We start from the raw sequence: 25,874 nt of genomic DNA, 5'->3' as shown, positions 1-25,874 counted from the left end.
CACGCCCAGAGCCAAGCGATGGAATGTCTTGTTTGTGGAACAGCCAGGAGGTCAGTGCCACTGGATCAAAGCATAAATGTTGGTGAGTAAGGGCGTAAGAAGGCTGCAAAGACATGGGGCTAGGCCATGAACTTGAAACAGATTTTATATTTGATCCTGGAAGTTATGGGGAGATACCGTAATTTATTAAGTAGGGAGGTAACATGGTCAGAGCTGTGCTTTGGGAAAATCACTTTGCTGACTTAATGGAGGATAGATTGGAGTGGGGAGAGACTCGAGGGAGGCTGGCCTACCAACAGGCTATTACAATAGTCCAAGTGTGAGATGATGAAAGCAAGCACCAGAGTGGCCTCGGTGTCAAAAGGAGAGAAGGGGACATGTTTGGAATATGCCGCAAAGATGAAATTGACAGGCCTTGGTAACAGCTTGGATATTTGCAGGAAGGGGGTAAAAGAGAGGCAGGAATCCAGGATGACTAGGTTGTGAGCCTGAGGGACTGGGAGGATGGTACTGCCCTCTACAGTAATAAGAAAAGTTGGAGGTGGGGGAGAGGAGAAAGGGTCTAACATAGGTTCCCAAAGTGAGTGATCCCGCCCCTTGGAGGCGCTGGAACTGTCCAGGGGGGTGGTGATAGTAGTTTGAAATGATGCAGATTCCAAAAAACAAAAAAACCGTTGAAGAGTTAAAGAAAGATTTCCAGGGGATGCTCAATGATTTTTTTTTGAAAAGGGGATGGTAGGCCAAATAAGTTGGGGAACCTCTGGTAGGAAGAAAGACAATGAATTCAGTTTTAGAAATGTTGAGCTTAAGATGTCTACTGCACATCTAGCTGGAGATGTCTGAAAGGCAGCTGAAGATGAAAGACTGGAGGTCAGTGGAGAGTTTAAGAAAAGATAGGTAGATTTGACGATCATCATCATAGAGATGGTCATTAAATCCATGGGAACTAACGACATCACCAAGTGAAGCAATACAGAGGGAGAAAAGAAAAGGCCCAGCATAGAACGCCAGAGGAATTATGATTAAAGAGTTACAAAAAAGTCAAGAATATCAAAGGAAACTTTTTTTTTAATGTAAAGGAAGAAGGTTTATAGCACTAACACATCTTAAACTATATTATAAGGCAGTAATTATCAAAACTATTTGGTACCGGCTAGGAAACAGGCAGATCAATGGAACAGAGTAGACATACAATTTATAGCAGCAAACAAACATAATAACTTCGCATTTGAAAAGCGTAAAGACTTAAGATTTTGGAATAAGAATTCATTATTTGGTAAAAATTGCTGGGAAAACCAGAAAGCAGTATGACAGAAATTGGGCATAGACCAATATCTTATACCTTTTACCAAGACAAGGTCAAAATGAATACATGACCTAGATATAAAGAGATTTTACAAGAAAATTAAAAGAACACAGAACATATTACTTATCAGACTTATGGATGGGCTAAATGAATATATGATTAAACAAGAGATAGAGAGCAAAGTTAGGTGTAAAATGGATAATTTTGATTACATTAACTTTAAAAGTTTTGTACAAATAAAACAAATGTAGCCAAGATCAGAAGGAAAGCAGAAAACTGGGGAAAAAAATTTTATAGACACTTTGTCAGATATAGGTCTCATATCTAAAGAACTTTATCAAATCTATAAAAATACAAGTCATTCCCCAATTGATAAATGCTCAAAGGGCATGAACAAGCAGTTTTCCAGTTAAGAAATCAAAGCTATTTAAAGTCATATGAAAAAATGCTCTAAATTCGTGATCAGAGAAATGCAAATTAAAACAACCTTGAGTTATCATTTTACACCTACCAGATTGGCTAAAATGATAGAATAAGAGTGACAAATGTTGGAGGGGATGTGGAAAAACTGGGACACTAACTCATTGTTGGTGGAATTGTGAACTGATCTAACCATTTTGGAGAGCTATCTGTAATTATGCCCAAAGAGTCATAAAACTACCTATACACTTTGATCTAGCAATACCACTACTTTGTTTCCAAAGATCATTAGGGGAAAAGGAAAAGAACCTATATGTACTAAAATGTTTATAGTAGCTCTCTTTGTGATGGCAAAGAACTGGAAGTTGCAGAGATGACGATCAATTGGATAATAGCTGAACAAATTGTGGTATATGATTGTGACGGAATACAACTGTGCTATGATAAATTATGAGCTCAATGATTTTAGAAAAACATGGAAAGACCTGCAAGAAATAATGAAGAGCAAAATGAGCAGAACTAAGAGAACACTGTATATAGTAACAGCAATATTGTTTTAAGAATAGCTTTGAGTAAATAAGTTATTTTGATTATAAATACCTAAATTAACTACAAAGGACATATGAAGAAAGACACTATTTGCAAACAGAAAAAGAACTAATAAACAAAACTATGCATATACAACCAGTATCTCTGATAACAGCCTAATTTCTAAAATATATAGAGAATTAAGTCAAATTTATAAGAATACAAATCATTCTCCATGGTCAAAGGATAGGAACAGGCAGTTTTCAGAGGAAGAAATTAAAGCTATGTATAATCATATGAAAAAATGCTCTAAATCACTATTGATTAGAGAAATGTAAATCAGAACAACTCTGAGGTACCACATCACATTCATCAGATTGGCTAAAATGACAAAATAGGAAAACGATAAATGTTGGAGAAGATGTGGGAAAATTGGAACATTAATGTATTGTTGGTATAGTTGCAAACCCATCCAACCATTGTGGAGAGCAATTTGGAACTATGCCCAAAAGGCTATAAAAATGTGCATACCTTTTGAACCAGCAATACAACTTGTATGCCTGTATCCCAAAGAGATCATAAAAATGGGGAAAGGACCCACATGTACAAAACTATTTATAGCAACTCTTTCTATGGTGACAAAAAATTGGAAATTGAGGGGATGCCCATCAATTAAGGAATGGCTAAACAAGTTGTAGTATGTGAATGTAATGGAATACTATTGTGCTATAAGAAATGAGGATCAGGTGGACTTAAGAAAAACCTAGAAAGACTCGTATGGTCTGACGCTGCATGAAGTGAGCAGAACTAGAAGAACATTGTACACATTAACAGCCACTTCGTGCCATGACTTAACCCTGACAGACTTAGCTCTTCTCAGCAATGCAAGGATCTAAGACATCTCCAAAAGTCACACGATGGAAAATGCTATCTACATCTAGAGAAAGAACTATGGAGTTTGAATACACATCGAAGCATACTATTTGTTCTTTTCTTTTTCCTTCTGTTTTGTTTTGTTTCTTCTTTCTTGTGGTTCCTTCTATTGGTTCTAATTCTTCTTTACAACATAACTAATGTGAAAATATGTTTAATAGGAAAGTATATGTAGACCCAATACCAGACTGCAAGCCATCTTGGGAAGGGAGGCAGAGAAAACATAAAACTCAAAAGCTTATGGAAGTGAATGCTGAAAACTAAAATTAAATTAATTTTTTAAAAGTATGTATAGAACAATTTTACACACACATAAACACCTATTTGTGTCTAATGGCAGCCATTTCTAGGATGGGGGGTGGGGGAGGATGGAAGGAAAAAATTTACATGACAATTTTGTTGTATATTTGAAAGGAAAAGCAAGTTAAGCATAGTAGATTTGCAGTTTCACGTGTAATCATCTTTTTTTATTGTGCTATGTTATGGAAATGTTTGTTTTATTCCATAAATTAAAAATAAACAAAAGCAGTGTTCCTCTGCCCCAAAAAAAGAGTCACAATGGTTCCCTATATATAAATATAAAACCCACTGTTACGCATTCAAAGCCCTTTATAACCTGATCGCCCGCTACCTTTTCAGTTTTTTTATACTTTATGCTTCATCCCATATAGTCTTCTGGCTCACCATCCACATATACCATAGGTACTGCAGACCTCATCCAAGATAAAAATTAACAGGCTAACTCAAGGGGCTATGTGTCCAAATGTATGTTGCAATCTGGGAAATAAAAGTTATTCATTCACTTTGATTTTCAAATGTGCATGGTACAATGTCACCGTGGACAGAAATATTTAGAGATCTTCATCATCACTAAGGAATTGTTCTAATGTTTGGATTATTCACCAGACCCAGAGAAATTGTTCCTTTTACATGATCAATGTAGGAATTTGTTTTTGCTTGATTATATATGTTTCTAACAGGGACTTTGTTTATCTTGCCTTCTTAATGGGGGGAGGGGGGGAGAAAGTGGAACTTCATGAAAATAAAACTTAATCTTTAAAAAAAAAGAAGTATAATAGATTTAAAAACATTACTTCAATCATCTGATGAAAGAAACTCCTAAATGAAAACTCCTGGGATTATTACAGCCAAAATCTAGAGTATCTAGGTCAAACAAAAAATATTGCAAGCAGCCAGAAAAGAATTCAAGTACCAAAAAGTCACAGCAAGGATCCAACAAGATTTAGCAGCCACCACCCAAAAGAAGTGGAGAGCTTGGAATATCACATTCTAGAATGCAACCAATCTAGACATATAAGCAAGAAACACTTACCCAGCAAAAGTGAGTATGATCCTACATGAGAAAAAAATAGACCTTTAACAAACGAGTGAACTTTCAAGCATCCCTACAAGTAAGGGAGAAATATAAAAGAAGGAAATATGAATAAGCAATCATAAAGGATTAAACAATGATAAGCTACTGACATTCTAATATGGGGAAACAATGTGTCTCCTCAGAACACTACCTTTATTAGAGGTCACGGAGGGAGTCTAACAAGACAGAGGATCTGGGAATAGTTTTGTTATGTTTTATAAGAAAAGTAATATACTAGTTAGGAAAAATGAAGACGAAAATGGGGAAAATTACCACATATAATTTGAATGTGCAAGTAGAAGACTATATAAACAAGGAGCAAGGGTTGGAGGGTGCAAGAAACAGATAACCTCACTTTCATCTGAACTAATGAAAAGAGAAAATATCCACACACATTTGGGTGCAGACATGCATTTCACTCAACAGAAAAACACAGGAAAGGAGAGAAGGAAGAATAAATTAAGAGAGAGATGAATCCTAAGCAAAACCAACTTTAACCATAGAAAGTGGACCATGAAGAGGGATTTAAAAGGAAAGAAAAAAGGATAAGAACCTGTATTTGCATTCTGGGCAAGAGAACTTCCAGAAGGTAAGGGAGGCAAAACATATTACATCATACCTAGAGCACTCATTTGTACAGAACACATTTTTTTCTCACCATGCTCTTCTTTATAAATGGATCAATACAATGACTGATGACGATTTTACAGACTTATTGTGAAACATTTCTACCTACCCTCCTGACAGGGAGGTGATGGATACATGAAATGTATACAGGGTGTATAGTGAAATATGTTACTTTTTTGGATGTGCCCAATGTAGGAATATTTCTCTTGACTATAGATATCTGTTACAAGGTTTTTGCTTTTCTTTCTTTTTCAATGGGGGATGGGAGGGAAAATGTGGCTTTTCATTGATTAAAATATAAAATTAAGGGTTGTTTTTTTTTTAAGAGGGTGTAGGCTGAATGCACCTAAGATTAAAAGGGAAACACATAAGTAGGAAGACAGTCTTTGCAGCAAGTTTCTTTAACAAAGAAAGGTCTCAGTTTCAAGATATACAAGGAACTGATTCAAATGTACAAGTATAAAAGCCATTTCCAGATCGATAAATGGTCAATGCATGATGAAGCAGTTCTCAACTGAAGAAATCTAGGTCATCAATAGTCATATTAAAAAATGTTCCAAATCACTGATTAGAGAAATATAAACTAAAGTAGCTCTGAGATTCCAACTTAGACCTATTTGAAAGGCAAAGTTGACAAAAAAAGGAAAATCACAAATGTTTGATGTGCTGTGAGAAAACAAGCACACTAACACGCTGTCAGGAGAGCTATGAACACATCTAATCATTCTGAGAAGCAATCTGGAACTACCAACCAAAAGTTACTAAATTGCATGTATCCTTTGAGATAGTAATATTGCTACTAATCATATATCCCAAAGAGGAAAAGGATTCATATGTACAAAAATATTTATAATGGCTCTTTTTGTGGTGGCAAAGAACTGGGAACTAAGGGGATGCCCATCAAGTGGAAGATGGCTGAACAAGTTAACAGTTTATGAATGGGATAGAATCCTATTGTACTGTAAGAAATGATGAAGGGGATGTTTTCAGAAAATAACTGCGAAGACTTACATGAACTAATGCAAAGTGAAGAGGGAAAAACCAGGAATACAAGCTACGTAGTAACAGCAATATTGTAAAGGCACTCTACTTTGAAAGATTTAGTATCTGATCAACACAATGACTCACCACAATTTCAGAGCACTCAAGATGTAGAAAGGGTTAATGAATTGACTACAATTAGAAAATTAGAAAAAAACAACAAATAAGCCCAAAGGTTGAGAACTTTGAAAAAAATGTGGAAAAAGAAAGATTGGGCACCAAATGATAAACAAACTAATAGTGGTTCTTTGAAAAATACAAAAAAAAAGTATTCTTAACTATACTGATTAAAAAGGAAGAAAATAAATTTTTTTTAAAAAACTGAACAATGTAAAATCATAAGAGAAAAAGTATTATTATACCTATATATGCAATTACATACCAACAAAATGCAAAATGTCCAAATTTAAAAGAATGTGAAATAAAGATGTTAAACAATTCAACATCAGAAAAAAAGAGCAGCTAGGTGGTACACTGGATACAACACTAGGCTTGAAATCAGGAAAACTTATCTTTCTGAGTTTAAATCCAGCCTCAGACACTTACTAGCTATGTGACCCTGGGCAAGTCACTTAACTCTGTTTGCCTTAGCTCCTCATCTGTAAAATGAGCTACAGAAGGAAATGGCAAATCGTATCTTGGCCATGAAAACCGCAAATAGGATCACCAAGAGTTGGATATAACAGAAACAACTGAACAACAAGAATTAGAAAAAAGAAATGTGATTAGCCACAAAGGCTAAGGAAGAAATCCTGGCCCAGATGGACTAACAGGAAACTTCTACAAAACATCTAAAGAAAAATTAATAACTATGTTATGAAAATTGTTCTCAAAAAATTATAGTCTGCTAAACTCCTTATATGGGACAAACATAATCCTAATAACTATAACAGGGAAGGAGAAAGCAAAGAAAGAGAACTACAAATCAATACCATTTTTGATTCAAAATTTTAAGACAAAATCCTAGCAAAATGACCACTACAATACAGAAAAAAAAGTTATTCACTATGGTCAAACTGGACTTATAGCAAGTGTGCTAGTATGATGATATAACATTAGAAAAATAAATTAGATGTGATTATATCAACAGATGCAGAAAAACCATTTGATAGTGTACAGTACTCATTTATGACAAAAATCCTACATATCACTGACATGGGATCATTAAAATGATAAAAATTACATATCCAAAATAATAAACTACTATTATTTTCAATGAGAAAAACACTAGAAGCTTTCCTAATCAATACAGGAGTAAAACAAGAATACCCTTCTCCCCACTGTTATTTGACATGGTTCTAGAAATGCAAGTGATATCAATGCAACAAGGGAAATAAACTGTTAACTAAGGCTAAATGAAGGCCCAACTAAAAATTACTTCTAGTTAACCTGAAAATCAATGTCTTTAGTTATAAGAAGGAAAGGCATTTCCTGTCAACACTATTAAGCATTTTTCATTTTGTCTCTTTTTTAATCTTCAACATATCTTGATGTGTTCTCTGAACGAACTTAGATAATTTTAGAAGTCATATATACCACTTGTCCACTCACAAATGAAAATTTCACCTCATAGTTCACTAAAAACAAAAAATGAGAAAATGAGACTATTTGTCAAGAGCTGAATCTTCTCTCCTTCTCATCTCACATTACTCATATCCCTTCATGCTTCATGAACTTCCCTCACAGCTACTACCTCCTCCTTACATGAAAGGTAGCTATCTCCTCCCAAAGCAAAACCTAATTTAAGTGCCCTTGTTCCCATCTTCTCTAGCAGACTGCCCGTACTATCATCCTCATCTTCTCTCTAATTATTAATCCCTCCCTATCTACTGGCTCCTTCCCAGCTGCTTGTAAGCACACTCAGATGGACTGCCCCACCCTTCCCATTCTTTATTTAAAACAAACAAAACCACCACTCTAATTAGATCTGACTATATCTGCAATCATCCAGTAGGCTCTCCTACCTTTCTTGGCTAAATTCTTGGAGAATGCTGTCTACACTTGGTGCCTCTACTATGACTTCTCTCACTCTCTCCTAAACTCTCTACAGTCTGGTTTCACACCTCCTTGTTCCACTGAAATGGCTTTCTCCACAATTACCAATGATCTCCTAACTGCCAAATCTAATGGCCTTCATCCTTCTTGAATTCTCAGAAACCTACGCCACTACTGATTACCATCTATTTCTGGATCCTCTTTCTCCTCTGGGCTTTCATGACGTTACCCTCTCCTGATCACCCCTCAACCTCCTCCGCTGAACCTTCATCCAGCTCATACTAACTAGAGGCGTTCCCCAAGGCTCTAGCCAGGGCTGCTTCTCTTCTCCCTCTACACTATCTCACTTGATGATCTTAGCTCCCATAAGTTCCATGATCATCTCTCTATAATGATTCCCAGATCTATATTACCATCTATAGTCTGTCTGTCTCTCGCTCCAAACCTGTTATGACCAACTGTCTATTAAATACCTTGAGATGGATCTCCCATAGGCAACTCAAACTCCAAACCTTTCCCTCCTTCTAAATTCCCTATTACTGCCAAGGACAAAACTATCCTACCCTCATGATCACCCAGGCTTCTCAATATCACTGTCATCCTTGACTTCTCACTTTCATTCACTCTACATAAAAATCTGTTGTCAAAATTTGTTGTTTCTAACTTAAATATATTTCTCATGTAGTTCCCCTTCTCTCCACTCATACGGTCTCCATACTAGTACAGGGCCTTATCACCTCTTACCTGAATTATGACAACTGCTTTCTAATTGGTCTCTCTGCCTCAACTTTCTTTTCACTCTAAAGTTGTCAAAGTGATTTTTCTAAAGATCAGAGCTGATCATGTCACCTTTGACTCAATAAATTCCACCAGCTTCCTACCACCTCCAGGATGAAATCTAAAATCCTTTGTGTGGCATACAAAGCCTTTCACAAAGAAAAAGGGAAAAAAAGGATCACTGAAACACATTTTGAAGTACACAGAAAAGACTGGAAGTCCAAAAAGGAAGAACAAATGGGCAAGGAAGCTTTGAAAGTAACTTACTGAATTTACTGTACAATTGAAAAGGAAAGCAAGCTGTGTAACACAGACACTGAAGAGTTTCATGGAGAACTCTCTCTGTTGCACTTTGCATATAGAAGAGTTCATTTCAGTTGATGTTTGTTAAGTTCTGAATTTTTTAAATGAGGTAAAAAACCTTTTTTTAGAAAAAGAAAAAAATAAAGCCTTCCACAAGCTGGCTCCTTCCCACTTTTCCAATGTTCTGTCTACACTGGCTACTTCTATTTTCTCTTCTCTCAGTCACTCTTCAACCCTTTGAAACCTGGCTTTTGACCTTATCACTCAACTAAAACTATTCCGGCCAAAGTTACCAATGATCTCTTAATTACCAAGTTTTTTGGCCTTTTCTCATCTTTCTCACTTACAACATTGTTCCCTCCTTCCAAGAAGATATGATATTCAAATCTGTTATGTTCACCCAACAGTGATATAACATGACTTTGATATAAAATCTACATGAAGCCTTCCCTGATCTCCACTCCTAGTGACCCTAAACTATCTTGACTTTACTTTGTATTTATTCTGTTTTAGGTAGATGTTGTTTCTTTTGACAGAATGCAAACTCTGTGAAAGCATGTTTCATTTTTTATTTTGTATCCTCCAATGGTATGCACATATGGTACATGTTTATTTAATAAACAGCTTTCAGTAGGAACAAGAAACCATTTAGGAATATTTCCCATAACTACTATGACATACACCAAATAAGGATAGCCAGCATCCCACTCTGGAGCAGGTCTTACCTTCGCCCTAGCCCCTCACAATAATTCTATGAGGTGAAGGACTGGGAAGAAAGTGGATGCAAAGCAAGCACAGCAGACAACTCCGTTTTTACCTCTCAGGGCCTGAAGAAAAAACCCTCCAGGAGCCACCCCCACCACTTTCCAATGAGAACACCAGGGGAGTCTTTGAGGCAGCTACTGCAGCTCCCTCTACCACTGCTATGGCCTGGGGAGGAAGGAAAAAGCATGGTTCTGGGGCATCCAGGAAAGTGATAGTGATCTGATGACCACAGAAAGGGAATTCTGTCTGCTGCTCAGCAATTAAATTCAACATTTATTAATCACTTACATTTATTAAAAGCACTTCTTAGTCCTAGGGAAGACATGATGTTTAGATAAGACACCACCAACTCTCACACGGAGCTTATAATCTTGTGAAGGTAAGACTCATATACAAATAACTAAAATACAAAATAACAACATAATAAATGTGGAATATAATTGAACAAAAACCCTAACAAAAAACACAATATTAAATAAATTAAATAAAGATAGCTATAAAAATACTTTCTCACCAAAAAAAGGAAGAAGAATGATAAATGTTCTTAGAGCAAATGATATAATAAACAGGTCAAAACCTGACAAAAACAGTTTTTTCCTTGGAACAAACAAACCACTTCAACAAGCAATAGTAATGCCTGAAAACAGGTATACACCATCACATTTCTCCAATGCAGCAGGGAGGAGTTTACCTCCTGATGGAGCCTATGGAATGAATAATAACCCCAGACGTCCTCCCTCCACAGGGGACATCTGAAGAAGCACCAAACAGACTAAGTCATTAAAAGTTGCTTGGAAAGAGTACAGTAAAAGAGGGTGAGTAGTTGAGAAGTAGGATAAAAACCAGGAGAATGTGCCTTTCTGAAGCCAAAGAGAAAGTATAACCTTCCTCCTACATTCCCCCACCTCCCCAAGAAAAAGGGTTGATTTACAACATCAGATGCTTCAGAGAGAAATGCTATCTTCTCCCCAACCAAAGATGTTGGTGCTAAGTCCTGAAGGCAGGGGTTTTCACTTTCGTGTTTATATGCCCAATACCTAGTACACATAGTCAACTACCCTTGTTGACTAGTGATTGGGCCTCAAAGCAGACTGTCTCATTTAGCATTATATTCTCTGAACAAAAATCCCTTCTACAATATAACCTACAAGTAGTCACCTTGCCTTTGCTTGAAGACCTCTAGTGATGGGGAATCCACTGCTTCCCAAAAAAGTTCATTCCACTTTTGGATAATTTATTAAAAAGAAAAATTTTCCAAACTGCAAGCCTAAATTTGCCTCTTAGCAACTTTTTTCACTGAAAAAATGGAGGCAATTCGCAGAGCTCTCCCTCTTGGTCGCACATTTACTCAGGTGCCTTCTGGCATTATTGTCTCATAAGAAAAAGAGACCATACTCCTGGCCAAGGCTAACAAGTGATCTGAGACTACCCCATGTTCCCCAACAGATTACCCCCCTTTATTATCCCCACTCTCTCATTTACCTTCAATCTCTCCCTGTCTATAGACTGCTTTCCCACTGCCTACAAACATGCCCATGTCTTTCCCATTATCAAAAACTGCTCACTTGAACCAACCATCCCCACTATCATCCTCTCCCCCACCACCCCTTTTGTGACTAAAATCCTGGAGAAGGTTGTCAACAATCAGTGCCTTCACTGCCTTTCCTTTCACCCCCTTCTTTAAGCTTTAGTCTGGATTCCACATCATCATTCAATTCAAACAGTTTTCTTCAAACCTGCTGGCTTTTTCTCAAACCTCATCCTTCTCTGCAACCTCTGACACTGTTGATTAGATTCTCCTCCCTGATATTCTCTTCTCTCTAGGTTTACATGACAATGCTCTCTCCTGGTTCTCCTCTGATCACTCCTAATCTCTATGGCTGGATCTTCATCTAGGTTGTGTCGGTTAACCATAGGTGTCCCTCAAAGCTCTGTCCTGATCCCTCTTCTCTTCTCACTCTATGCTATTTCACTTGATAATCTCATTAGCTCCCATAGATTCTATCATGTTCTCTATGCAGATAACTCTCAGATCTCCAACTGCCTATTAGAGATCTCAAACTCAATGTCCCATAGACATCTTAAGCTCAACATATCCAAAACTAAACTCCTTATCCTTCTTCCTCAAACACTCCCCTCTTCCTAACTTCCCTATAAATGCCAAGGCTCACAACTTAGGTATTATCCTCAACACCTCACTCTCTCTCTCTCTCTCTCTCTCTCTCTCTCTCTCTCTCTCTCACCCCACCCCACCTCACCCACTATTACTATTTGATAAACAGAAATTAAATCAGTAGAACAAACCAAATAAGCAAAAACCTGAAATAAGTAAATATGGCATTCCAGCATTTGATAAACCATTTGATAATTTGATAATACAAATTATTGGGGGAAGAATTATATTCAATAAGAACAGCTGAGAAAATCAAAAAGCAGTTTGGCAGCAATTAGACTTAGACCAGTATATTATACCATATACCATGGTAAGTTCCAAATGTATACACATCATAAATATAAAAGGTAAAATCATGAAAAAAAAGAAATAGAAGAGAATGGATGAAGTTCTTTTCACAGCTGAGATTATGGGAAACATTTTTTTTTAACCAATCAAGGGATAGTGATGATCAAGAGAGATAAAATAGGTACTTTTAATTATATAAAAGGTAAAAGATTTTACATGAACAAAATCAATTCAGCTAGAATATAAAAAGAAACTGTTGTGGTGTAAGGGAATTCTTGCATTAAATTTCTCTGAAAAAAGTCAGTTATCATTTACTGTTTGTGTGATCCTGGTAAGTCCTTTAATCTCTCCAGACCTTAGTTTCCTCATCTTTAAAATCAGGGGTTGAACTTGATGACCCCTAATGTCTCTTCCAATGCTAAAGTTATGGTCCTACGATTCCCAGTTACTTAAATAATTTCATTTCTCTCCTTTGCTTGCCCCTACTTTAGGTCACCTTCTGATCTATAGTTCTTTCCTTCAAGTTTCACATTGCCCAGCTCCACTGTCCCCCTAAGTCTTCACTCAATTCTGGGATCATGATCTCTAAAATTCAGTTTTACATTATGACAACTTCTGCCTCAAGGTAGCTAAGAATATATTTAAATACCAATATATTTGAGGTAAGGAGAAGTTTTGCCACAGTCAGTCTTCCTCAGTTTCTAAAGGGATCCATTTAATTTGGTCCAGGCCTAAGGTAGCAGAGAACTTTACCAGGGCACCAGCTTTTTCCTCCATTCTACTGTACTCCCTGACCATTTCTGGGAAGCAGAGATGTACACTCCAACACTGACACACCTATCAAATCAGGAAAAAAACATTTTAACCTCATGATTCAAATTTCCTTTCTCCAACCACAGAAGACCTTTAACAAGAAAATGGTTGGAGAAACTTGGAAAAGAATCTATCTCAAGGATTTCTGGCTGGTAAAATTCTGGGCAACATAGTTTTTTACACTACTTCACTAATGACCTATAGTAACAAATTCCATTTAAATATACCTAATTCATACTGTGCTGTCCCATATAGATACGAAGAAATATAGCCCCTCCATTTGGAAGGTTTGAAAATTCATATGAAATGTTCCAATTCTCTAACTCCTTTTCCACACTTAAAACTAACAGATGAACTTAATAAAATTTGTGTGAAGCTAATTTTTTAAACAAAGAATTTTTACAGATTTCCCATTTTAATACTTATTTCTCTTGCAAAAAAAAAAATTCAAAAACAACTCCGCTATAACAAAAAAGGAAAAGAACGAAACAGTGAAGCTTAGGTTCCTCTGTTCAAAGGTGAGCATTAACAAGGTATATGACATCATCACCAACCTCCAAAACACAATCAGACTCTCTCTTATCAGGATTTTAACATCAAAAAAGAGATTACAGTATTTGCCTTTTTGTCTATGTTTAAACAAAAAAAGAAAAAAGGCTGGGGATTTTTCTTTTGTGGATCAAAATCTATCTGTTCAGATACAAAAAGCCTTTATCTGGATTACACATAAATTAAAAGTAGCTTACATCCTTCAAAAGCAGCTGATAGGAAAATCTCAAGAAGTTATACAAAAATAAATTATTTTTTAGGGTTTTATGAAATGGCAGAATATAAAGGCTATTCTCAGTATTAACATGGATTTATCAGAGGGGAACATGTAATATAATGAATACAAATTTAAAAATCAACATTAAATGTGCACGAACATCTCTGATTAACTTTTATTAACTTCATCTCTCTCTTGATAAACTTAACCATCAGCTTTCACTGAAATACAGGCATTCTCACTACTATACTCAAAGCTATTCGCTGATACTTTCAAGGAAGAGGAAAATTTTAAAACAAGTAGCTTCACAGTCCTTGAGAATTAAAATTCCCACAAATGACTTGGAACTTGTATTTCCTTTTTGGTTGAAATCCTAGAAGCACAATGATCATACGCATGAATAAGACAGTCTTTACCTGAGCATTCTAAAACTGCCAAATTTATTGGTGCAACACAATCATCCTGAAGGTTTCCAAGTTAGGGATAGCCTGGCTGGCTTTAAATTTAATCATTAAAAAGAACACTCTTTCTACCTATAATGTTAATGTTGCATTGTATCCACAAATATTGAGCAGTTTAATTAATTCTTATACAATGCATAGCATCAAGAACCAGTCATACATGACATAATCTCGTAGCTAATTCAAGCCTTTAAAAACCAATGTATGCTTTAAAAAATGACAGAGCAAAAAAGCATCTGCCCTATAGTGTATCTTACTAATTTTTTTAAAAAAATAAATTATTATAAATTCAAATATATCACAAAAAGGTAGGCAAATGTAGTACAGAAAGTGAACTGGATTTGAGAGCAGGAGACTCAGGTTTTCATTCCAGCTCTGCCAGTTTGGGCAAGTCATTTCAACTCTGTCTTCACCTTCAAAAATGAAGGGAGACAGAACTGCTAGACCCGAAGGTCTCTCCCAAACTTTAGTTTCTAAAAGATTCTATGGGTTAAATTCAAATACAACCACCGTGCTCTTAATCAGCATATATTAAGCACCTACTATTTGCCTACAGTCACACTAATAAAACAATCCCTATTCTTGGCAAGGAGTTCACATTCTAATGAGGAAGACAAGTACATGTAGAAGAAATAATAAAATTTAAGAAAACAAATATAAAGTAGCTAAATACAAGACAGCTTGGGAAGAAGGGCACCAATAGGTGGGTAAATGACCAGAAAAGGAGATTTTCTACAGAAGGTAGTACCTGAGCTTCTTAACCATTGTTAACAAGTAGAACATGAAACCAAAAAAACAATCTAATTTTGCAGACAAGAGGCTTGATACACCTTCTTTTTCAAAAAAACAAAAAAACAAGATGAAAGCCCCAAGTGAACATAACTCCAAATATCTAAGGCTAGTCTTACAGAACTACCTCCCACTTCAGTAAATACCCAGCCCTTAAAAGAATAAAGTACAGCAACTTTTTTCATTTAGTGTAAAACAATCAGGATATAAAGGAAGCAACCACTTCATTACCCTAAGGAAAACAGAACTGTTCAAATGAAAAGCTAAAGAGGAAGACCATGAATAGAGAGGCTTCTTCTAAGATGTATCTAGCTAGCAATATGTGGTAGTCCATACCTGTTTACTGTTGTTTGTGTGCTGCTGCTGGCACCACCACCTGCTACCTTCTGTTCACAAGTTCCAAGTAAAAGAACCATTTAAAAAAATATCCTAATCATCTGATGCCACCTAAAATTGTCACGCATCTATGTGCTACAAAACCAGCTACCACCCAGCACTAACCACACCTAATACTGCTCCTCCCGCAGCACTCCCCACTGACCCTGCCTTCCACCCAGCAGACTGCTGACTCCCATGCCTAATTAGCTGTGAGGCATCCATCAGTTAAACAGTAGGCAAAGGCAGGGGAGAGTTGGGAGCACAGTTGGACAGCAACAAGGGACTGCAGGAAGAGAAAATGGTGTCAATCGGTAGCAAATAGTCAGGAAAGAAGACATTAACCACCAAGGGAGAAACACAGCTGGAATGTGATTTCATTTGGTACGGTCACAACACAGAGAGATGCGGTAGTTTAATAAATATAGAAAGGAAAAAAACTACACAGGAGGAGCTAAGTTTATGAGACAATGAAGGAATCATTGACTTGACATTCAAGCTCCAACTGCAGCCCCAGGGAAGGAGCCTAATAAGGTATAGCAACACCTCTCTTACAGGCTTTATTCCTCAAGTTTAATAATTTTGTAAACATGGCACGCAAGGTCTGTGTGAAGAAGATAATATTATCACTACTATGCAGCCTGGTAAACAGCTCCAGGAAACTTGGCAGCTTACCTACCAATGTGACTGTCTGCCTCCAAACAAAATCCAAGAATCCCTCCAGCTTCTGGGATCTACCTGGGTCAGCTGTAATATATGAAGTGAACTCGTGCCCTGATCACTACAAGCCACAGAAAGGACTCAGCTTGACTTCTCTCAGATGAGCTAGCTCAGTTATGACTTAGTTCTGACAAAACTAAGAAGTTGGTTTCCACGAAAATTAAAAAACAAGCTGTAGGGCAGAGTGGAGGTCCTATATTTGATTCCCAGGTTAATTGCCTATTACATGGATAACAACTGGTAAATTACTAAGAGCCTCAATTTCAGCATCTTTAACATGTAGATAACAATGCCTGCCCTGCCTGCTTCCAAGGGTTGTAGTGAGGATCAAATTAAATTATATAAATTAAAGTACTGGGAAAACTAGAAAATACTATACCAAAAATGCCTGTAAAAGAAAAAAAACTGATATTCTAGCCCATGATAATTTTCATCTTTGATTATAATTGGGGACAATAATGTTAAATTTCTAAAAGTCAGTTCCCAAAATCATTTAAATAAAGGAATATTCTAGATTTCTTGACTCTAGAATTCAAATAAAGAGTCAAGAACAAACTGAAAACAAATGACTGTTCAGGTAAAAATGCTTATTTTCACCGATTTAAAAACAAAATGTACTGTATGTCCCATCATTAAAAAACAATGTTACTGTTTAAGGTGATTTTTTTTTCTGATTTTAAAATATTTTAGTTGTTTCATTTATAAAAATAATTTTAAAACACATGGAAAAGCACACAAATTTCACTACATGTCTATTTAGAATGCAAATATTACATAAATACATTTTGCTTTATAAAATGCACATATTTAAGGTCCTATGAGCATGAACTTCCCTTAATCATTCCTCATTTTGTCCTAGTATGGAAAAGAGGTTTAAAGACAAATTTATTTGTAAAACCCTACAGAAAAGAACATCTGAAGAACATGAGCAGTATTGCCTCATACAGCTGTAAGGCAGTAGAGAGAATACATTTATGAAAAGCTTGCCTAGAGATGCAATTAAGCCAGATAATCCCAAGAGTATTTAAATAGGAAACTGAAAGGAGCACAACAGACCCCTAAACGGGAAAGACCAATCTCAAGTACTATAACAAACTCCATCAAGGATGGTGAAACCACCAGATTTAGGCTAGTATCCTAGCCCCCTGAAACACTGCCTGAGGAAAAGGATATAACTGAAAGGAAAACAAAGATGAGATGAACAGCTAGAACAGCTAGACCAAACAAGTGTGCATACACACAGAGTCCCTGCTGGAAGCAAGACCATTTTGAGGGTGTTCAGTGGTCCATTTTCAAGATTTATGAAATATAACAAGTGTTTGGGAAACAAATCAAAGGCATTACTAACATTAAAAAAGGTAGCTGAAAAGATCTTGATAACTACTGAACCACAGGGCTATTTTCCTCTCTCTACAAAATTTTGGTGAAAATAATTTACAAACACATCTTTAGCAAACAATATTCTGTAACATTACATCTTTACAACCAGTTCTCTACAAATGACTGAGCTGTAGAGAATATATGATCCCTTTGCTTAGCTTATGGTCTCTAAAAAGTAGCTGACTCAGTAGAATCATCTTGAAGGCTCCCCCTCATCATTCCTTGAAAGACACAACAGAGATGTTGTTCAATAATTTTTCACTTGTGTCTGACTCTCCATGACCCTATTTGGTGTTTTCTTGGCAAAGATCTTGGTGTGATTTGCCATTTCCTCAGCCAGCTCATTTTACATAAGAGGAACTGAGGCAAATAGGGTTAACTGACTTCCCCAGGGTCACACAGCTAGTAAGTGTCTGAGGCCAGATTCAAACCAAGGAAGCTGAATCTTCGTGACTCCAGGCCCAGAACTCTATGCACCATGGACCACCTAGCTAACAGAGATACCTTGATTCAAACAACCTCTCTGACATAAAACAAGACATAGGCTCACAAAAGGTGTTTACTGCTGTCATTTATGGTGTCCAGCACAAATTCTAAATGGAAAAAGATGACTACAAATTTTTTCAGATGCTCTTGTTTGCAAATCATAATGTACTGAATGCTGAAGTCTTCTAACCTGATTCAAAAATCCCTCAAAAGAATTAAACGTAGGGGCAGCTCGGGATAGAGCATAGAGCACCGGCCCTGGAGTCAGGAGGACCTGAGTTCAAATCCGCCCTCAGACACGTAACACTCACTAATTGTGTGACCCTGGGCAAGTTACTTAACCCCAACTGCCCTCACCAAAAAGAAAAAAAAAAGAATTAAACCTATCTATACAAGAAAAACCCAGTGGATTAAAAATGCCTCTTGTCCAGGCAACATGCAGCTCACAGAGCTGTCCATCAGTCCAAATATCTTGCACAGTAGGCAGACAAAGAACTAGGCCCACAATTGAAGAGGAGGAAAACAGTAGGTTGGAATGCATTTGGGAAACTATGTGGTGCTTTTAATGAGCCCAAGCTGCTCCCTAAAACAAAAGCCCATTTTTTTCCTAACAGTAATATGCCTCTAATGAAACCATAGGAGTATGAATCTTGGGATGCCAATGTCTCTTAAGAATAAACATTTCATGCCACCAAAAGACAATGGGGAAATGCATAATGACAAGATAATGAGGCTGTAACATACCAACAACGAATGAATTCGAATAAGAAGTGGCATAAAAGATATCCAAGAGATAGATACCTGGCTAGAAAGGAGGTGGGCAGATCACGTAACATGAGAGAGGGTTAAGAGGTAGACAGACTGTACGCTATCCTGGTACTAATGTAATGTCAACAGACAAGGACAAAGTCCACCAGCATGCTAGGTAGAGAGCCCTTGGTGGAGAATTTACAGGAGATAAAGATAAACTTGTCCTACAGGGCGCTAAGGCATGGATGGGTTACTACACAACAGGAGGGAGCACACACAGAAGAAATTCCTTTTGAGGAAATAAAAAGTTTTTCTCAACAGCTGTTCATTTCTGGATGCTTAGCCAAATGAGAAAACAAGTTGAATAAACAACATCATACATATTGTATAGATTAAATAGCCATCAGGAAACTATGCTGTATAATCTAGAAACAGGCTATTACACCACATAGATTTTGATTCATAGAGAAGTACCATTTAGAAATCACTGATTTTCAAAGAATTAGAATACAATAATATATACTTGGTGCCAAAACAAAAATGGACATATGTGAATTTTTCTTCTGTGACTTAGAAGGCATTTTAGGATCTTGAAGATAGGTATCTTGGATTCAACATGACAAACATCAATTATTATCATACCAAAAATGTACAAACAGCTGTTTGAGAGACTGCTGGATAAAAGAGATTTAATTGTAGGTTAATATCTTAACTACAGCTCTTTATAAATCCCTGTATTAAAGAAGAAATACATCAGAGATCCCAAAGTGTCTGTCATCACAGACAATATTCCATAAGCCTAGGTGTAGAGGCCTTAGGTCCTACAGGCCTTACTTTCAAAAGATCATCTTTTTTAATTAGCTTCTTCTGAAGTTAAAAGGCAAACCCCAAATGAAAAAAAATGATGAGAATATGTTAGGGTTTCAACTGAGGTTACAGGAAACCAAAAATCACAAAAAGAATAAAGATTTTTGTTATAAACTGGAGAGGAATCACTATGAAAATTTTCCTTTACCTTTTAAAATAAAGTTTGATATGAAGAAAGTCATAGATTTTTAGAGCTGAAAAAAATCTGAGACGTCATCTACTCCAACTTCCTCTCTTTGTAGAAGAGGTTACTCTGAACAGAGAGCTGAAATGACTTACCCCTGCTCCCACAGTGACCTGCTATTTGCAATATTAGAGGACTTGTCCCCTTAATATTTCAGTGTCTGGAGAAAAAAAGACTGGAAAAACAGTAAGTATGTAAAATATTTAAAATGGGATAGTGACTAACAGTTTTCTACCTTTATAAAAAAAAACACAAGAGAACAGGCTTAAACTAAAATTAGAATTGTTATAAGGAAAAGTTTAAGGAGATTGTAGAATACCTTTATTTGAGGACCTTTAAGAATAAGGTCATCGACTTTCTCAAAGAGGAAGGATATGCTTTCTCAGTGAAATCAAGACTAGTGCGTAGAGTGGTGAATAGTTTTGTTAATTAAATCTCGTAATACCCTTCTTCCTGGAATAGGTCTAAGTTTAGGACGAAAGAAAGTTTTGCATATGGAACTAACTTAATTATTACCAACCAGCTGATATGAAAATTCCATACAAATAGTAGGTTATTAAGGCTAATTATTTAAGCAGTGGTATTGGTTGATAAGAAATTTTGGATAACATGCTGAATACGTGATGATGACTAAAACAAACTAACTAGAATGTCTGCCCTGGTTTAAGTACTCCTGGAGACAAAGAATTGCAGTGAACTAGAAAAATCTCCTGAGGTCACCCACAGAATCACAGAGTTTAATAGATTCTAAAGCAGCCTATACAGCAAAAAGGGGGGAGGCAAAATATAACTGGATTTAGATTAATTTTTTAAACTATGGCAAAAAAGTTTGCTTTTATACATATAAATAATTTCCTTCAATAATATAAATAGCTCAGATAATCATTATAGCACTGACACTAAGATATATGAATTAAAGTCCGAAAATGACAAAAACAATTTTCAACTCCACTATCTCTGAGCTAGACACAAAGAGGAATCTAGACTTGTTAGCACAACTGGTTTAAAGCACTGGCCAAAGTTGTGAATTTGGCAACTGGACCAGGGAAACCATCTCACAGACCATACCCCTATTATTACCCAGTTGTTTTGGAAATGTGCAGTTAGGGTAACTATGAACTGCTCAGTTCAGAACTTATCATGACAGGCAGCTAGGTGGTGCAGTGGATAGAGCACCTGCCCTGGACGCAGGAGGACCTGGGTTCAAATCCAGCCTGAGACACATGATACTCACTAGCTGTGTGACCCTGGGCAAGTCACTTAACTCCAATTGCCTCATACACAAAAAAACAAAACAAAAACAACTTATCATGAGTACGGAAAAAACAACTAAAATCACCTGTCCTACAGGCAAAGGATAAATAGTATCTCAGTATAGGAGAAACAGAAAATGAGACAAATGCTTTATTATTTTCAATTCAAAGAGAAGAACTGTCATACGGGATCATACCTGTGATCTATTCAGTTTTTGGGTCTGTTTCTAACAATGGCGACAAAGAAACATGAAAGGAAATGGTTCTCTCTGAGGTCAGGGCCATATTCCAAAACATCCCAGTTTGTTTTAATAATCATCGAGTATTCAGCATGTTAATCAAAATTTGATATCAACCTCCACCACTACTTAAATAATGAGCCTTAATAATCCTCTATTTGTATAAAATTTTCATATCGACTGGCTGATAATAATTGAATTAGTTCCATACACAAAACTTTGTTTTCTCCTAAACTTAGATCTATCGCAGGAAGAAAAATAGTATAAGAGTTAATGCACAAAACCATTCGCCACACTACACACTAGTTATAATTTCACTGAGAAAACATATCCTTCTCTCAGCCTTCTTTGTTAGAACCAGAATCTGAAATATTTTAAATTGGCTCGTTTAGAAAAGCCCTCCCATCACCTTGATCACTTTTGTCACCTTTCTCTGGACATCTTTTTTTAGATGTAGAAACCAGACAGAATGTTTTGATCAGGTTTCTAATTTCTGGCATCAGAATTCCAGGGCACATATTTCAAGAAGGATCCCACATGAAAACATCAGAGGAAAAACACGGAGTAAATACACATTTAAAGCAGTCAAGTTACAATCTAGGTATTTTTTACTTACTGCCTATTCCCTCACTTCATTTAGAGTTGAAAGCGACCTTAGAATTCATTCTAGTCCAACTGCATTTTGCAGATGAGAAAACGAAGGCTCACTTCATTCACCAACCATTCATTAAGCGCCTATGATTAAGGTGGCAACATGATCTGGTGGAGTGTCTGAGTTGGGAAGACCTAAGATCAAGTGCTACCTCTGACATGTGCTGGTTCTATGACCCCGGAAAAGTCACTCAACCCCCAGGTAAGACTACAAATTGGGAAAGCTGCCGCCCTGCGCAGAGGGAGTTTGTTTCCTACTCCAAAGAAATCACACATCTGGGAGGAAAACAAAAGAGGAAGACATTTGCCAAATTGCAAACGTGTCCCATAGAAACATTACAAACAAGACTTCTGCACATACTGGTCACTCTTGAATCTACTGTACACACAGCCTCTCTTTCACATCCATGCCCTTCCTTTGACTCCACCCCCACCCCCATCCTAGGCCAGCCCCTCATCGCCTCTTCCCGGAAGCCTTGTGGTAGGTCTCCCTACCCGCAGTCTCTTCCCTTCTCCAATCCATCCTTCAAACTAGAGCCAAAATAAATCTTCTGCACTGATCACATTTATTCTCCTGCTCAAAAAGCATCTGTGGCTCCTGAACGCCTACAAGATTAAACAAATAAAAGCCTCTTTAGCCTAACACACAAGACTCCACTACCATCTATCCTCCCCAAATCTGTTTCCTAACACCCTTTCAAAGTCTGCACTACTCATCCTCCAAATGCGTCCTACCTTTTCCACCTCTGCATTTGCACCCTCCAAGTCAGCAAGACTCTCCTCCACATTTCCATCTGATCAGTTCCACAAACATTATTAAGTACCTCCTCTAAAAAGCACCTACTTTGCTAAACATTAAAAAAAAAAGTGGTTTAAATAAGCAATGATGATTCTTTCCATCAAGGCCCAGCTCACTTGCTGCCTCCCCCATTCTACAAAGCATTCCCCAAAAAGCCTACGTAAAATTTATCCGGAGGTTTGCTATGTTTCTATGGGACAAATGTCATCTCAGTTTGTTCGATTTCTCTTATGGGCCAAAAGTTGTATGGTACAGTGCAGAACAGGATGGATTATGAAGAAAAGAGTCCAGAATTCAAAGTCTACCTCTTTGACAATGGGAAGTCACTGATCTTAGGACCTCAGTTTACCCAACTGTAAAATGGGGATACAACTACTTGATTATTTACTTCACAAGGGTGTTTTGAGGAAAGCCCAGCAAACTTAGTGTATTATTATTAACTGTATTCTGAATTATATTCTAGCCATTTGAGTAAGTTATTTCACTAACTTGTACATACTTTTGCCCACCTTTGTATTCTCTAAAGCCCAGCTTAGCATCTTACAGGAGGCAAGACACTTAAATATTTACCCAACTGAAACACTTTGGAATAACAATGGCAGACTAAGGATCACAGCAGCTGATTTAAAATTCTGCTCTTGAAAGAATTTAATTCAACAAACACTTATTAATTAAAGGAGCTCCACAACCCCCATGTATCTCATAAATCAATAAGCATTCTGTGCTAATATATTTGTATCTGGCCCATTTCATGCTAACATTTCCTGCCACACATTGTTCATGTCAGGGCCTAATCTGCCTCCCTGGAACCTTCATTCTTTCAAAACAAATAATTCAGCAGTTCACCTCATCTAATTTAACATCACTGGAGCTAAAAGATGACATTTAAAAATTAAGAGCAAAAACTAATACAGATGAACGGTATTTCAATCAAGTCCACATAGAACAGAGATTCTTCATCTTTCTCATGTACTGGACCCCTTCGGCCCAATCTGGTGAAGCCCATGGAGCTCTTCTCCATGTTTTTAATCATGTTTTTAAATGAATAAAATTAAATATCTAATATTACAAAGGAAATTAATTATAATAAAAGAAAAGACAGTTATCAAAATATAAAATAATCACAAATTCACAATCTCTGACAAAGAGGAAGAACGAAAATATTCATTTTTAAAAATAAACTAGATTTCCTAAAAATCATCACAAGATTATAGATTCAGCGCAGGAAGGCCCTTAACAGTCATCTAATCCAACCCCCTCATCTTACAGCTAAGAAACCTGAAGCCCAGAGATGTTAACTGACTGGTTCAAAGTCCTACAGGTAGTAAATAAAAAAGCCAGGATGCAAATCTTGGTCCTCTGGTTCCAAATAGTGGGTGCTCTTTCCAGGGAGCAACAGTTTCTTTGAAGACTAGATTACAGTATTTTAGGGTTAGACAAAACCTTGGAAGCAGGTCAAAGAATCTCAGAGTTGACAGATCACAAAGAAGTCAATAAGCCTAAGCCTCTATAAAATTTCATACAAGTAAGAATATAGCCTTTGCATGAGACCCTCTAGGGAAAGGGCACTCATTTTCCTTGAGGCAGACCATTCCACTTCAGGATAGCTCTAATTGTTAGCAAGGTTTTTGCATACAGAAAATCGAAATCTCTCTCTCTGCATCTTCTCTCACTGCTCCTAGTTTTGCTTTCTGGGACCAAGTGGACCATATCTAATCTCTTTTACAGACCACAATCCCTTGAGATAACTCTGCTATCCTGTACCTCACTCCCCCACAGCCTTTTCTTCTCCAGGCTAAACATCCACAATTCCTACCAGTCCTCCAGCGGGATACTCTCCAGTTCCTTCACCATCCCAGATAACCTCTTTCCACCTTCTGGTTCTCAAAGATAAGAGACAGTGTTTTATGGTGGACAGTACAATGAACTTGGATCCAGAAAAACTCTACATTCCATACATATTTGAACCCTGCCTTCAAACTCTACATTCCCTTTGAAGTTGGGTTTTAATGTTTGTCTCCAAGCGCTAGCAATTAGGATCACTGGAGCTGGAAGGGGTCTCAGAGGTCTAGTCCAATCCCCTCATTTTTACAGACATGGAGTCTGAGAGTCATCCAAGTTGTGACATTAATCATGTGACCCTGAATAAATCACATAAGCTCTAGGACAGCGTTTAAGGAAACCGCAAAATGGGGATATTCATTAATAGGTTTGCTATAACAAAAAGCCTGAATTGTTATGAAACTGAAGTCTAAAGCTTGGAACATAAGACCCCTTCTAAGTGCTCGTACAAATTCTCTGCTCCAACACTTCCAGTGAAAGGTGACTCACTACTTCCTAAAGCACTGCTCCCAATCTCACTTTGGGAGTAGAGAGAGATGAGTTTAGAGCCTGAAGTTCTGGATTATTATTATTGTTAATAACAATAGTTAACATTTATCTAGCCTCTCCCGTATTATCTCATTTGAGCCTTACAATAATCTTGGGGAGCAGATGCCATTAGTGCCTCCATTTTACAGATGAGGAAACTGAGGCAGACAGCGATTAAGTAATTTGCCCAGGGTCACATGGCAGCTAGGATCTGAAGCAACATTAAAACTCAGTTCTTCCTGAGGTCCACCATTTCCTCCAAACACTTCGGCGGTTTCTGTGGCCAGGCGGTCCTTCCACAGCAAGACTGCCCGAACATTTATTAAAATAATCCGGCCCCCCAGTACAAGGAGCATTCTGGATTTCAAACCAACCCTAGAACCCGGGTTCACCTCCTAGCTCTAGCACTTTCCTACCCGTGTCACCTTGGGCAAGGCCCT

At 37.1% G+C, this 25,874-nt stretch overlaps 1 protein-coding gene across 4 annotated transcripts in view; it reads right to left on the bottom strand.

The window, feature by feature from the left end:
- MARCHF8 (membrane associated ring-CH-type finger 8) overlaps window positions 1-25,874 on the bottom strand; it is a 94,251-nt gene that overhangs the window by 67,431 nt on the left and 946 nt on the right. The window contains exon 1 of one of the 4 annotated variants that reach the window (XM_020994478.2): window positions 15,697-15,823. The exons of the other annotated variants lie outside the window; for them this stretch is intronic. The gene's annotated coding sequence lies outside the window, so the exon portion shown is untranslated. Of the gene's footprint in view, window positions 1-15,696; window positions 15,824-25,874 lie in introns of those variants that run through there. 4 annotated transcript variants of the gene reach the window in all.

The sequence above is a fragment of the Phascolarctos cinereus genome, unplaced genomic scaffold (genome assembly GCF_003287225.1).
Source record: "Phascolarctos cinereus isolate Bilbo 61053 unplaced genomic scaffold, phaCin_HiC Scaffold_3;HRSCAF=262, whole genome shotgun sequence".
Lineage (NCBI taxonomy): Eukaryota > Metazoa > Chordata > Mammalia > Diprotodontia > Phascolarctidae > Phascolarctos > Phascolarctos cinereus.
Note: the sequence above shows the minus strand (reverse complement) of the source record. Positions and strands in the feature narration are given on the sequence as shown.